This window comes from Dioscorea cayenensis, chromosome 7 (genome assembly GCF_009730915.1).
Source record: "Dioscorea cayenensis subsp. rotundata cultivar TDr96_F1 chromosome 7, TDr96_F1_v2_PseudoChromosome.rev07_lg8_w22 25.fasta, whole genome shotgun sequence".
Lineage (NCBI taxonomy): Eukaryota > Viridiplantae > Streptophyta > Magnoliopsida > Dioscoreales > Dioscoreaceae > Dioscorea > Dioscorea cayenensis.
The window spans coordinates 19,451,608-19,462,565 of record NC_052477.1 but is presented as its reverse complement, the minus strand read 5'-3'; the positions used below and the strand labels follow the sequence as shown (position 1 = coordinate 19,462,565).

Below are 10,958 nucleotides of genomic sequence, written 5' to 3'. Positions count from 1 at the left end.
CTCTACTTGAGCTACTAAGGATGTCACCGCATCAATTTCATGGAGTCCGGCCACTTTCTTCTTTTTCCTTGCATTCCATTGGTAGCTATCATGGCTATTTCCTCTACCAACTGTCAGGCTTCTTTAGGGGTCTTGTTCCGCATTGTACCTAATGCGGTGGTATTTAGAAGTTGTCTTGTGCTTGGATTCAATCCGTTCTAAGAAGTCTGAATGATCATCCATTCTTTGAATCCATGTTATGGGAACTTCCGCAAAACATCCTTGAATCGCTCCCATGTCTCAAATAAGGACTCGAGCTCCATCTGAACAAACGACGATATCTCGTTGCAAAGCTTTGCTGATTTCCCCGAAGGAAATTACCTTACAAGAAAAGCTTCGACAATCTCATTCCATGTCATGATGGATGCTCATCATAAAGAGTGTCGCCATTGCTTTGTTCTTCCTTTTACAGAGAATGGGAAAGCCCTCAACCGTATAGCATCATCCGTAACACCGTTGTTCTCCAGTATGTCACAAACTTCCAAGAAGTTTTCAATATGGTTGTTTGGATCCTCATCGGCCAAACCATTGAACTGCTCTTATAGCTGTATCATCTGGATGAATGCCAGCTTCAGCTCTACATTCAGAGATATAATCGTGTGTCACACAATGCTAGATTGTGTCCCCAATACTAACGATCTGGCGTAGTCAGAAATTGTTCTATGTTGCTCATTCTGTTCTACTATATTATCCGACCCTTGACCTTCTACTTCAGCTCAGATTGACGGTTCTTGTATAAGTTCTTTTCCTCCTCTTCTAAGTGTATGCTCAAGCTCAGGATCCCCTCTTATAAGGTGGGGGTGCCACCTCATTCTCCTTGTTTGCTCTCTCCTCAACCTCCATGACCTCGGGCACTTTAACAATTGTCTCCTCACTTGGAAACCTAACCTCAACCTCACGACCACTTCTCAAAGGGATCGCCTTCACATGTTCTCTCGGATTAGTCTCAGTATTACTCAGTAGGCTTCCTTGTGATCCCTCCGATAGAGACTTAGCAGTTTGCCTCACTTGATTCTCTAGATTGTGTAATGAAGCGGTGTGGTTGTAAAGTGTAGCTTCGACCGACTGAAACCGATTGTCTGATGTCTACACAAATCTGGTCAAAGCTTTCTCTAAACCGTTCATCCGGGTCTCCAAAACTGAAACATGATTTTCCATGTTTGGGGCTTGTTGTTGTTGTTGGAAACTCGGTGGTGCTATAGCCTTATACTGTCCTTGGTGGTTACTCCACTAAAAGTTGGGGTGGTTCTTCCAACCTGGATTGCAGGTGTTTCTATATGGATTACCTTGGTTCCTCATGGCATTACCCACAAAATTGACTTGCTCAACTGAAGATGCATCACAAATAGAAATAGGGCAATCGGTTGGAGCATGTCCTCCCCCATAACCTGTGCAAGTAGTAACGGCCGCCAATTTATTAGAAGTTAGAAGGTCTAACTTCTTGCTTAATGATTCCACTTAGGCTGCCAAAGAAGTGACTTCATCGATTTTGTGGAGTCCAGCTACTTTCTTTCTTTCCCGCGTGTTCCACTGGTAGCTATTCATGTCCATTTCCTCTGCCAATTGTCAGGCTTTTTAGAAGGCCTTGTTTCCCATTGTATATCCTGTAGCAGCATCTAGAAGTTGTCTTGTACTTGGATTCAACCCGTTGTAAAGAATTTGAATGATCACCCAATCGAGGAAACCGTGTTGCGGACACTTCCTCAAGAGGTCCTCGAATCACTCCCATATCTCAAACAATGACCATTTCATTCCAAGTCGTGATAGAAGCCTTTCGCAATGAATAAAGCCATTACTTGGCTTTTCGTTTGAGAGAATCAGAAAGCCCTTAATCTGATAGCATCATCCGACACTTCATTAATCTTCAACATATCACAAACTTTCAAGAAGTTCTCAATATGATTGTTCAGATCCTCATCGGCCAAACCATTGAATTACATTGACTGTTGAATCATTTGGATGAATGCCAGTTTCAGCTCAAAGTTCGGAGCTGTGATCGGGGGTCGCACAATACTCGATTGTGTGCCCCAAACTGAAGGTCTAGCATAGTAAAAAAGTGTTCTCTGTTGCTTATTCTATTCTGCCATATTATCCGACCATTGACTTTCTACTTCAGCTCGGATTAACGGTTCTTGTATAGGTTCTTTTCCCCTTCTTCGAAGTGTACGCTCAAGCTCAGGATGTCCTTCAACAATTAATGAAGTATTCCCTAGGGTCATAACCTAGAGCTGCAACCAGAAAGAAAAGAAAAATAAGAACGATGATATAATAAGAAAATATGAAATAGAATGAATGATGAATAGCTAAAATAGCAAAGTGCAAATATCTCTAAACGTCTACTCCCCGGCAATAGAGCCATAAACTTGACAACGCACATTGTATGTGACCCACAAGTGCACCGGGTTGTCGAAGTAATAACTCCCAGGTGAGTGGCTATCGTATCCACAAAAAAGTAGGGAATAAAAATACCAAGATTGCTATCTAACTAAGTGAAGATGGAATAATGATTTTGTTGATAAAATGTAATGAAAGCAAGAATAAAAGAAAAAAAGAAAGAGACAAGCACAAATAGATGAGAGGTAAGGCAATCGATAGAAGTGGGGTACTCAGATATTATTCCACATAGGATAATTGCTTCAAGTGCAAAATCAACTATTATATCTCCTAATTGATGCTTAATGAGTCATGGAAATCCTTATACACACGGTCATAAACCTAAGGTCAACGGTGACAAACTCCACACTATGTCCCGGTGAAGAAATCGATCAATCTCAACACCTCACACTGTGTAGAGTTGCAAGACACTTTAGGGATTCCAAGTGATAACCCTATTCGAATGTATAGATCTAACCCTTTGGTCTAGGACAAAGACCCCTAGTTGCAATTTAGCCATAGGTGCTAAGGTCACTTCAATGCTCAGTCCGTTGCCTGTGCAACTAAGCACAAGCAGAGGTCATCCCTTAGCCCATTCTCTCTATTATGATCGCAAAGAACTCTTGGAACATGGAGGTAGGATAAATCATATCGGAGTGGAAAGGGAACGCTCCGCTACCTCTCGACTCACCCTCTCGACCCTCTCCAATCTTTGCAATGTCTAACCCTCATGGTGTGTCACTCACTCACAAAGGTTACCAATGTAGACTCTTAACCCTAGTGTCACTCTACGAGAGAAATCATAGAACAAGCATTCAAGATTGAAACTCAATTAAAGACATCAATTAAGGAAAATATAATAGAAGATTAATGAAAGAAATACATCCTAGGTTTCACAAATCCAAGTACCCACTAGGGGTTTAGCTCTCCATGGAGCTAGTTACAATCAACAATGAAATTGAATCTAAAAACAAGTAATCCATAGAAAAATCCCCTCGGTATTCATGTCGATGGTCTTGTGGAGTAGCCTTGTCTTCTCCAAAGGTCCCCTTATCTGTCCTATGGCACACCTCGCCGAATCGATGACGATAAAAGCTTTCCCAATAACCATCTCCCAAGTGGAACGCGGTGTCGAATCCATAGAACCACTCCAAAGACTTGCCAAAAGCCTCTCAAAACTCTAGCCGATAGCCTTCCAAAACATAGAGAAATGTTATAGAGAAGGGTGAAAAGGATCCGCCAAAATCGGGCTGAATCGACGCTTAAATAGGGCTGGAATCGGGCATCCACACGCCCCTGTGGATTCTCCAAATGGGACTGTGGAATTTCCACATGGGCGTAGGGAATTTCCACACGCCTGTGTTGATTCTTTGGAAACCCAATTTTCGGCCGGCTGTGAATAGTAACCACTACAGTGATTTGCTACAGACCCTGCTACATTACTCCATCAAAACACTCCCAATTCCACACTTTTCATTAAGGCAACATAAACGGGCACACATTTATGATGTAGATTGGAACTATTATTTAATCAAAGGCCTCATTGGTGAAGATCTTGTTATCAATGCACAAGTCAGGATACACAAATGTGACTGCCTTCGTGCCCCTCTAACTCATTGTAATGACTTGAATACATGGAGGTTGGCACACATTCACATATCTTAGAGCCCCACTTGTGTCTTCGCATTTGTTCCTTCCAAGATTCCACCAAATAGTGTGTTCACGATCTACGTTTGGCTTCTTTTCTTAATACTTAGCTTCACAACCCTACATGCGCAAAAGAATACAAATACACAAGTATTAGCGCTTAAACCTGATAAAAAAAATGCTCATCGTAAGGAAAAAATGTTTCGCATTCTTAACACACAAGCACATATCAAAGAGCTATCTCATGGGATGAGTGAAAGCTACTACCCCAGTAGAAAGAGCTACCACCTCGAAAGCGTGAAAGCCACCTTAGCAGCCGTTTTGGAAAGGGATACCTTAGAGGATGTGTGAAGGTACTACCATTCCTTGTCTTTTTTTTGTACATAAATAAGTCCCTTATAAATAGAACTTTGAGGAGTATATGTTGGGTTGATTTGTGTGAGTTCACATACTTAAACGATTTCGGGTTTGTTGTCCTTTTTTATTCGAGTTTTAGCTAGAGCATTGATTTTCGTCTTTAGTGTTGAAATTTTCCTTACTCATAGAATGCTATCCTTGCATGCTTTGGTGAACCTAAGGCCGAGCACTTTTAATATCTCTTTCTTCTATGCGTCAATGTTTTATTTCGTTGCTTAAGGACAAGCAAAAGCTTATGTGTGGGGAGTTTGATAAGTGCTTGTGTGTTAAAAATGCGAAGTATTCTTTCCTTATGACGATAATTACTTTTATCAGATTTTAGAGGTAATACATATGTATTTGCGTTCTTTTGCGCATGTAGGGTTGTGAAGCTAAGTATGAAAGAAAGAAGCCAATGTAGATCTTAAATGCACTATTTGGTAATACCTTGGAAGGAACAAATGCGAAGATACAAGTTGGGTTTATGGTATGTGAATGTGTGCTAACCTCCTTGTATTCAAACAATTACAATGATTTGGAGGGGCACGCAAGCAGTCATGTTTGCTTATCCCAACTTCTGCAATGGTAGAAAGATCTTTACCAATGAGTCATTTATTAAAGAAGCGATGTGATCTATGGCTTGAACGTGTGCCCATTTATGTTACCTCGATGAAAAGTGGATTCGGGAGTGTGTTTGGCCGGGTAATGTAGCAAGTTATTGTAGCAAGTTAATATAGTAGTTACTGTTCACAATCGCCCAAAAATCAGAATTCCAGAGAATACATATGAGAGTGTAGAAATTCCACAGTCCCATGTGGAAATTCCATAGGGTCATGTGGAACATCCACAGGCCCGTGTGGATGCTCGATTCCATCCTTATTTAAGTTACGATTTAGCCTGATTTTGGGGATCTTCTTTTTCACAAGACCATTGACACGAACACAAGGGAGTTTTCATTCATGGATTGCATGCCTTTACTTTTGACTTCATTTTTGATTGTATTTAGCTCAATGGAGAGCTAAACCCTTAGTGGGTGCTTGGGCTTGTAAACCCTATGATGATATTGTTTCTTTGATCTTTTATAATGCTTTAGTTAATTGATGTTTCGAATTGAGTTCCAATCTTGAATGGTTATTGTGCTGATTTTCCCTTAGAGTGACACTAGGGTTGAGAATCTATGTTAGTATTCCTAGAGGATGAGTGACACACCATGAGAGTTAGACAAATCTAGAGTGAAGAAGGTAGAGAGGGTGAGTCGAGAGGTAGCTGAGTGTCCCCTTTTTCCTCCAGTATGATTTATCCTACCTCCTCGTTCCACTTAGTTGTGCAAGCAACAGAGTGAAGCGTTGAAGTAAACTTTAGTATTATGGGCTTAAGGGCTTTTTGCCTGGAAGAAAGGGTTTGCTATATATATAGGAATAGGGTTTATCACTTGGAATCCCTAGAGCCTAAAGCAACCTAGCACAGTGTGAGATGTCGAGACTGTTAGATTTCTTTACCGGGGCATAGTGTAGGGTTAGTCACAGTTGACCTTAAGTTTTGGGACCGTGTGTTTAAGGATCTCCATGACTCATTGGGCATCTGTTAGGAACTATAATGATTGGTCTTGCACTTAAAACAATAATCCTAGGATGAACAATGTCCGGGGTACCCCATTTATCGTCGATTGCCTCTCCTATCTTTTACTTGCACCTCCCTTCTGTTTTCTCATTTTCATTTGCACTGATTCTTATTCACGTCACTTTTAACTCATCTTCATTCTAGTTAAATAGCAATCTTGGTGTTTCTACTCACTATTCACTGTGGATATGATACCCCACTCACCTGGGATTTATTACTTCGACAACCCCGTGCACTTGCGGGTCACACCCAAAGTTCGTTGTCACATCACATAATCAAAAATACACCTTAATATTGTTTATAACTTCGTTCTAAGCATACAAAAACCATATAAACATAGAAACAAAGCAACATTCATTATTTTAATCGATTAAAATCAAGTGTTGCGAAGAAAAGAAGAAATGCGCGTTTACCGACAAGCTGAAGATGAAAATTTTCAAAATCGGCTGGAAAGTCGAGTAAAAATCCTCCAAATCAATGGTGCGAGGTCGGGAGAATAATGGAGAGTGTTTTCTGAGTGACTGGACATGAAAGAATGAAGAAAACCAAAAATATTTTAAAGGAAACCCGCGGCTCTTGTGTTTCTGTACATTCACACCGGCATGTGGAAATTACCAACACCCATGTGACTCCATAAGAGAGACCCACAGGGGCCGACGCACGCCCCTGTGTGCTCTTTGGAAAACAACTGAATGCTTCTGAACACACCCACACGGGCGTGTGAAAATTCTCCACTCTCGTGTGCCTGACCCACAGGGTGAACACATGCCCCTGTGGCTTCTCTGTCTAACCAAGAAAACTCTCTAAGTATAACACACGCTCATGCGGAAATTCCACATGGGCATGGACCTTCACAGGCCTAGTTCACAGGCGAACCCACACGGCCCTGTGTATTCTTAGAATTGAGGAAAGCTCTTCTGCAGAGATCTACATGGGCTTTTGGAAATTACCCACACTCGTGTGTTTGTCACAGGATCATCCATAAGGGCAAGTCCATGCCCCTGTGCCTCTAGGGATAAAAAAAAAATCTCTAAGTCTCTGCAGGAATACACAAGCCCATGTGGAAATTACCCACGGTCATGTGACCATCACAAGGTCATTCACTAGGGTGAGTCTACACCCCTGTGTCCTCTATGGATGAGCTCTCAGTAAAGACCCATGAGCGTGTGGAAATTTCATACGGCCATGCGTTTTCTCTGGATGACTTAGAAAGAACTGCAGGCTCTGCAGAAAATCACTGAACATGTAAATACACTCAGAGCCTGCCATATCATGCGAAATATACCAGGGAAAAGAACATGAAAAACTCGCTCAAACGACCAATAACTTCGCCATACACATTTTAAGCACACAAAAATACCAAATAATCCAAATAAAATCACAGCAAAAGCATCAAAAAGATATACACACCAACACTCAAAGCCTTATTCATGAAAACACTAAACTAAGAATTAGAAACAGTAAAGAACTTTGGTTGCCTCCTAAGGAGCGCTTGTTTAACATTACATAGCTTGGCGTACCTTGCCTCACCACACGGGGCCACGTAGATGAAGGTTTACCTCTTACCCATGACCTGAAAACACGGTGAACAAAGTCTCTTGAAGGTAGAGGGGGAGTTATCGAGCTGTTTTCCACATGAGGGTTCGTCACCCTTGATCCATTCTTGTGCATCCTCAACAGACTTTGGGCATTTCTTGTGGTGTCTCCTTGCTGGCTTCATCTTTCAGAGCACCTTCTTCACAATCACCGGGGTAGATGGTACTTTCTCCTCTAGACCAAGAATCATTACTTCTTCCTCCTCCACTTCTTGGTCTAGCAACCCCTCGTACAGGTCCAGATTCAACATGTCTTGTACATATTCATCAATTAATTCATCAATAGTGTCAAGAAAGTAGAGAGTATCATCAAAGTCAAGAGAATGTCGCATGGCTTCGGCGGGGCAGTAGGTCAACTTGTCGTCGCCCTCCCTTAGTGTCAACTCCCTATCGTCCATGTCGATCAGTGCCTTGGAAGTGCGCAAGAATGGCCTCCCAAGTATCAAAGGAACATCCACATCCTCATCGACGTCAAACACTTCAAAGTCTACAGAAAATATATATTTGTCAACTTTGACAAGCACGTCTTCAATGATGACTCTTGGATGTCTCACTGTTCGGTCTACTAATTGTAATGTCATCCGAGAGGGCCTAAGTTTTCCCAAGCCTAGCTTCTAAAAGAAAGAATATGGCATGGCGTTGATACTAGCCCCCGAATCCGCCAATGTCATTTCTTCATCCACATTGCCAATGTTGAACGGGATGATGAAGCTTCCAGAGTTTTTCTTCTTATTCGGCATATTCTTTTGCAACACCACCAAACAAGAGGCATCTAGGATCATTGATACACTCTCTTCCAACTTAATCTTGTTGGTCAAAAGATCTTTCAAGAACTTAGCATACTGAGACATTTGAGACAACGGCAGCACAAAAAGAATGTTGACATGCAATTACTTGAATAGACCGAAGAACTTCTTGTATTGCTCATCATTTTGGTCATTCTTCAATCTTGAAGGATAAGGAATTCTTGGCTTGTAAGGTGGGGGTGCCATCTCCTTCTCCTTGTTTGCTCTTTCCTCAACCTCCACGACCTCGGGTGCTTTAAAATTTTTCTTCTCACTTAGAAGCCTACCCTCGACCTCACGACCACTTCTCAAAGAGATCACGTTAACATATTCTCCTGGATTGGTCTCAGTGTTACTCAGTAAGCTACCTTGTGGTCTCTTTGATAGAGACTTTGCAATTTGCCCCACTTGATTCTCTAAATTATACGAGGAAGCGGTGTGGTTGTGAAGTGTAACCTTGATCAATTAAAACCGCGTATCCGATAATTGCACATATGTGATCAAGGCTTTCAAGCCTGAAACTCTAGTCTCCAGGTTTGGGTCTTGTTGTTGTTAAAAACCCGGTGGTGATATGGCCTTTCGCTACTCTTATTTACTCCATGAGAAATTGGGGTGGTTCCTCTACCCTTGGTTGTAGGTGTTGCTATAAAGATTACCTTGTACTCTTCCCGAATTACCGACAAAGTCTACTTATTCAGTCAGGGCTGAAGTAGCAATCGAAATAGTACAATTAGACGGCATATGTAAAACCCCACAACTATCATAACTCGTGATAGTGGCCACCCTCGGTGAAGTCAATATATCCAATTTCTTGCTCAATGCCTCTACTTGGGCTGCCAAAGATGTAACCGTATCGATCTCATTGAGTCCGGCCACTTTTTTCCTTTCCCTTGCATTCCATTGGTAGCTATTCATGGTCATTTCTTCTACCAATTATCAGGCTTCATCAAGGGTTTTGCTCTCTATTGTACCTCCTACGGTGGTATCTAGAAGTTGTCTCGTACTTGGATTCAACCCGTTGTAAAAAGTTTGAATGATCATCCATTATGGAAATCCGTGTTGTGGACACTTCTGCAAGAGATCCTTGAATTGCACCAACGTCTCAAATAAGGATTCAAGCTTCATCTGAACAAATAACGATATCTCATTATGAAGCTTTGCCAACTTTCCCGGAGGAAAATATCTTACAAGGAAAGCTTCGACCATCTCATTCCAAGTCATGATGGATGCTTTTGACAAGGAATGAAGCCACTGCTTGGCTCTTCCTTTGAGATAGAATGGGAAAGCCATCAATCTGATAGCATCATCTGAAAGTTTGTTAATCTTCAGCATATTACAAACTTCCAAGAAGTTTTCGATGTGATTGTTTGGATCGTCATCGGCCAAACCATTGAACTGAGCTGACTACTGAATCATTTGGATAAATACCCGCTTTAGCTAGAAATTTGGAGCTGTAATCAGGGGTCACACAATACTAGATTGTGTGCCCGAAACTGAGGGTCTGGCATAGTTAAAAAGTGTTCTTTGTTGTTCATTCTATTCTGTGATATTATCTGACCCTTCAACTTCTATTTTAGCTTGATTGGATAGTTCTTGCACAAGTTCTTTACCCCTTCTTATGAGTGTACGTTCAAGTTCAGGATTACCTTCAAGGAATATTGAAGGGTTACCTCGGGTCATAACCTGGAGCTGGACCAAAAGAAACAAAACAAATCATAACGATGATAGAATAAGGAGATGTGAAATAGAATGAATGAATGAATAACTAAGATAGCAAAGTGCAAAGTATCTCTAAACGCCTATTCCCCGGCAACGGTGCCAAAATCTTGACACACCCCTTGCGTGTGACCCGCAAGTACACAGGTTTGTCGAAGTAATAAATCTCAGGTAAGTGGCTATCGTATCCATAGGGAATAGGGAATAAAAACACCAAGATTGCTACTTAACCAAGCGAAGATGAAACAATGATTGTGTTGATAAGATGTAATGTGAACAAAATAAAAGAGATAAGAAAGAGAGGCACAAATAAGTGAGAGAAAAAGGAATCGATATAAAGTGGGGTACTCAGATATTGTTCCGCATAGGATTATCACTTCAAGTGCAAAACCAACTATTATGCTTCCTAACTAATGCTCAATGAGTCATGGACATCCTAAGATACAAGGTCCCAAACCTAAGGTTAACAGTGACTAACTTTACACTATACCCCAGTGGAGAAATCGATCAATCTCAACACCTCACACTGTGCAAAGTTGTGAGACGCTATAGGGATTCCAAGTGATAAACCATATTCCTATATGTAGACCTAACCCTTTGGTCTAGGCGAAAGGCTCCTAATCATAATTAAGCCCTAGATACTAAGGATTACTTCAACGCTTCACTCTGTTGCTCGTGCAACTAAGCCCCAACGGGGTTCCACTCTTAATACTTCACTCTATTATGATCGCAAAGAACTCTAGGAAATAGAGGTAGGATAAATCACACCTGAGGGGAAAGGGGACGC

The 10,958-nt window shown here is 41.4% G+C and overlaps 2 non-coding genes across 2 annotated transcripts; both read left to right on the top strand.

Moving 5' to 3' along the window:
• The first annotated feature begins 228 nt into the window (after positions 1-228).
• LOC120266149 lies at positions 229-335 on the top strand. Its single transcript, XR_005537992.1, has one exon. It is a non-coding gene; the product is annotated as a small nucleolar RNA R71 (small nucleolar RNA).
• A 9,171-nt stretch (positions 336-9,506) lies between these two features.
• On the top strand, positions 9,507-9,613 carry LOC120266127. The gene has a single exon (XR_005537970.1). It is a non-coding gene; the product is annotated as a small nucleolar RNA R71 (small nucleolar RNA).
• Positions 9,614-10,958: the final 1,345 nt, after the last annotated feature.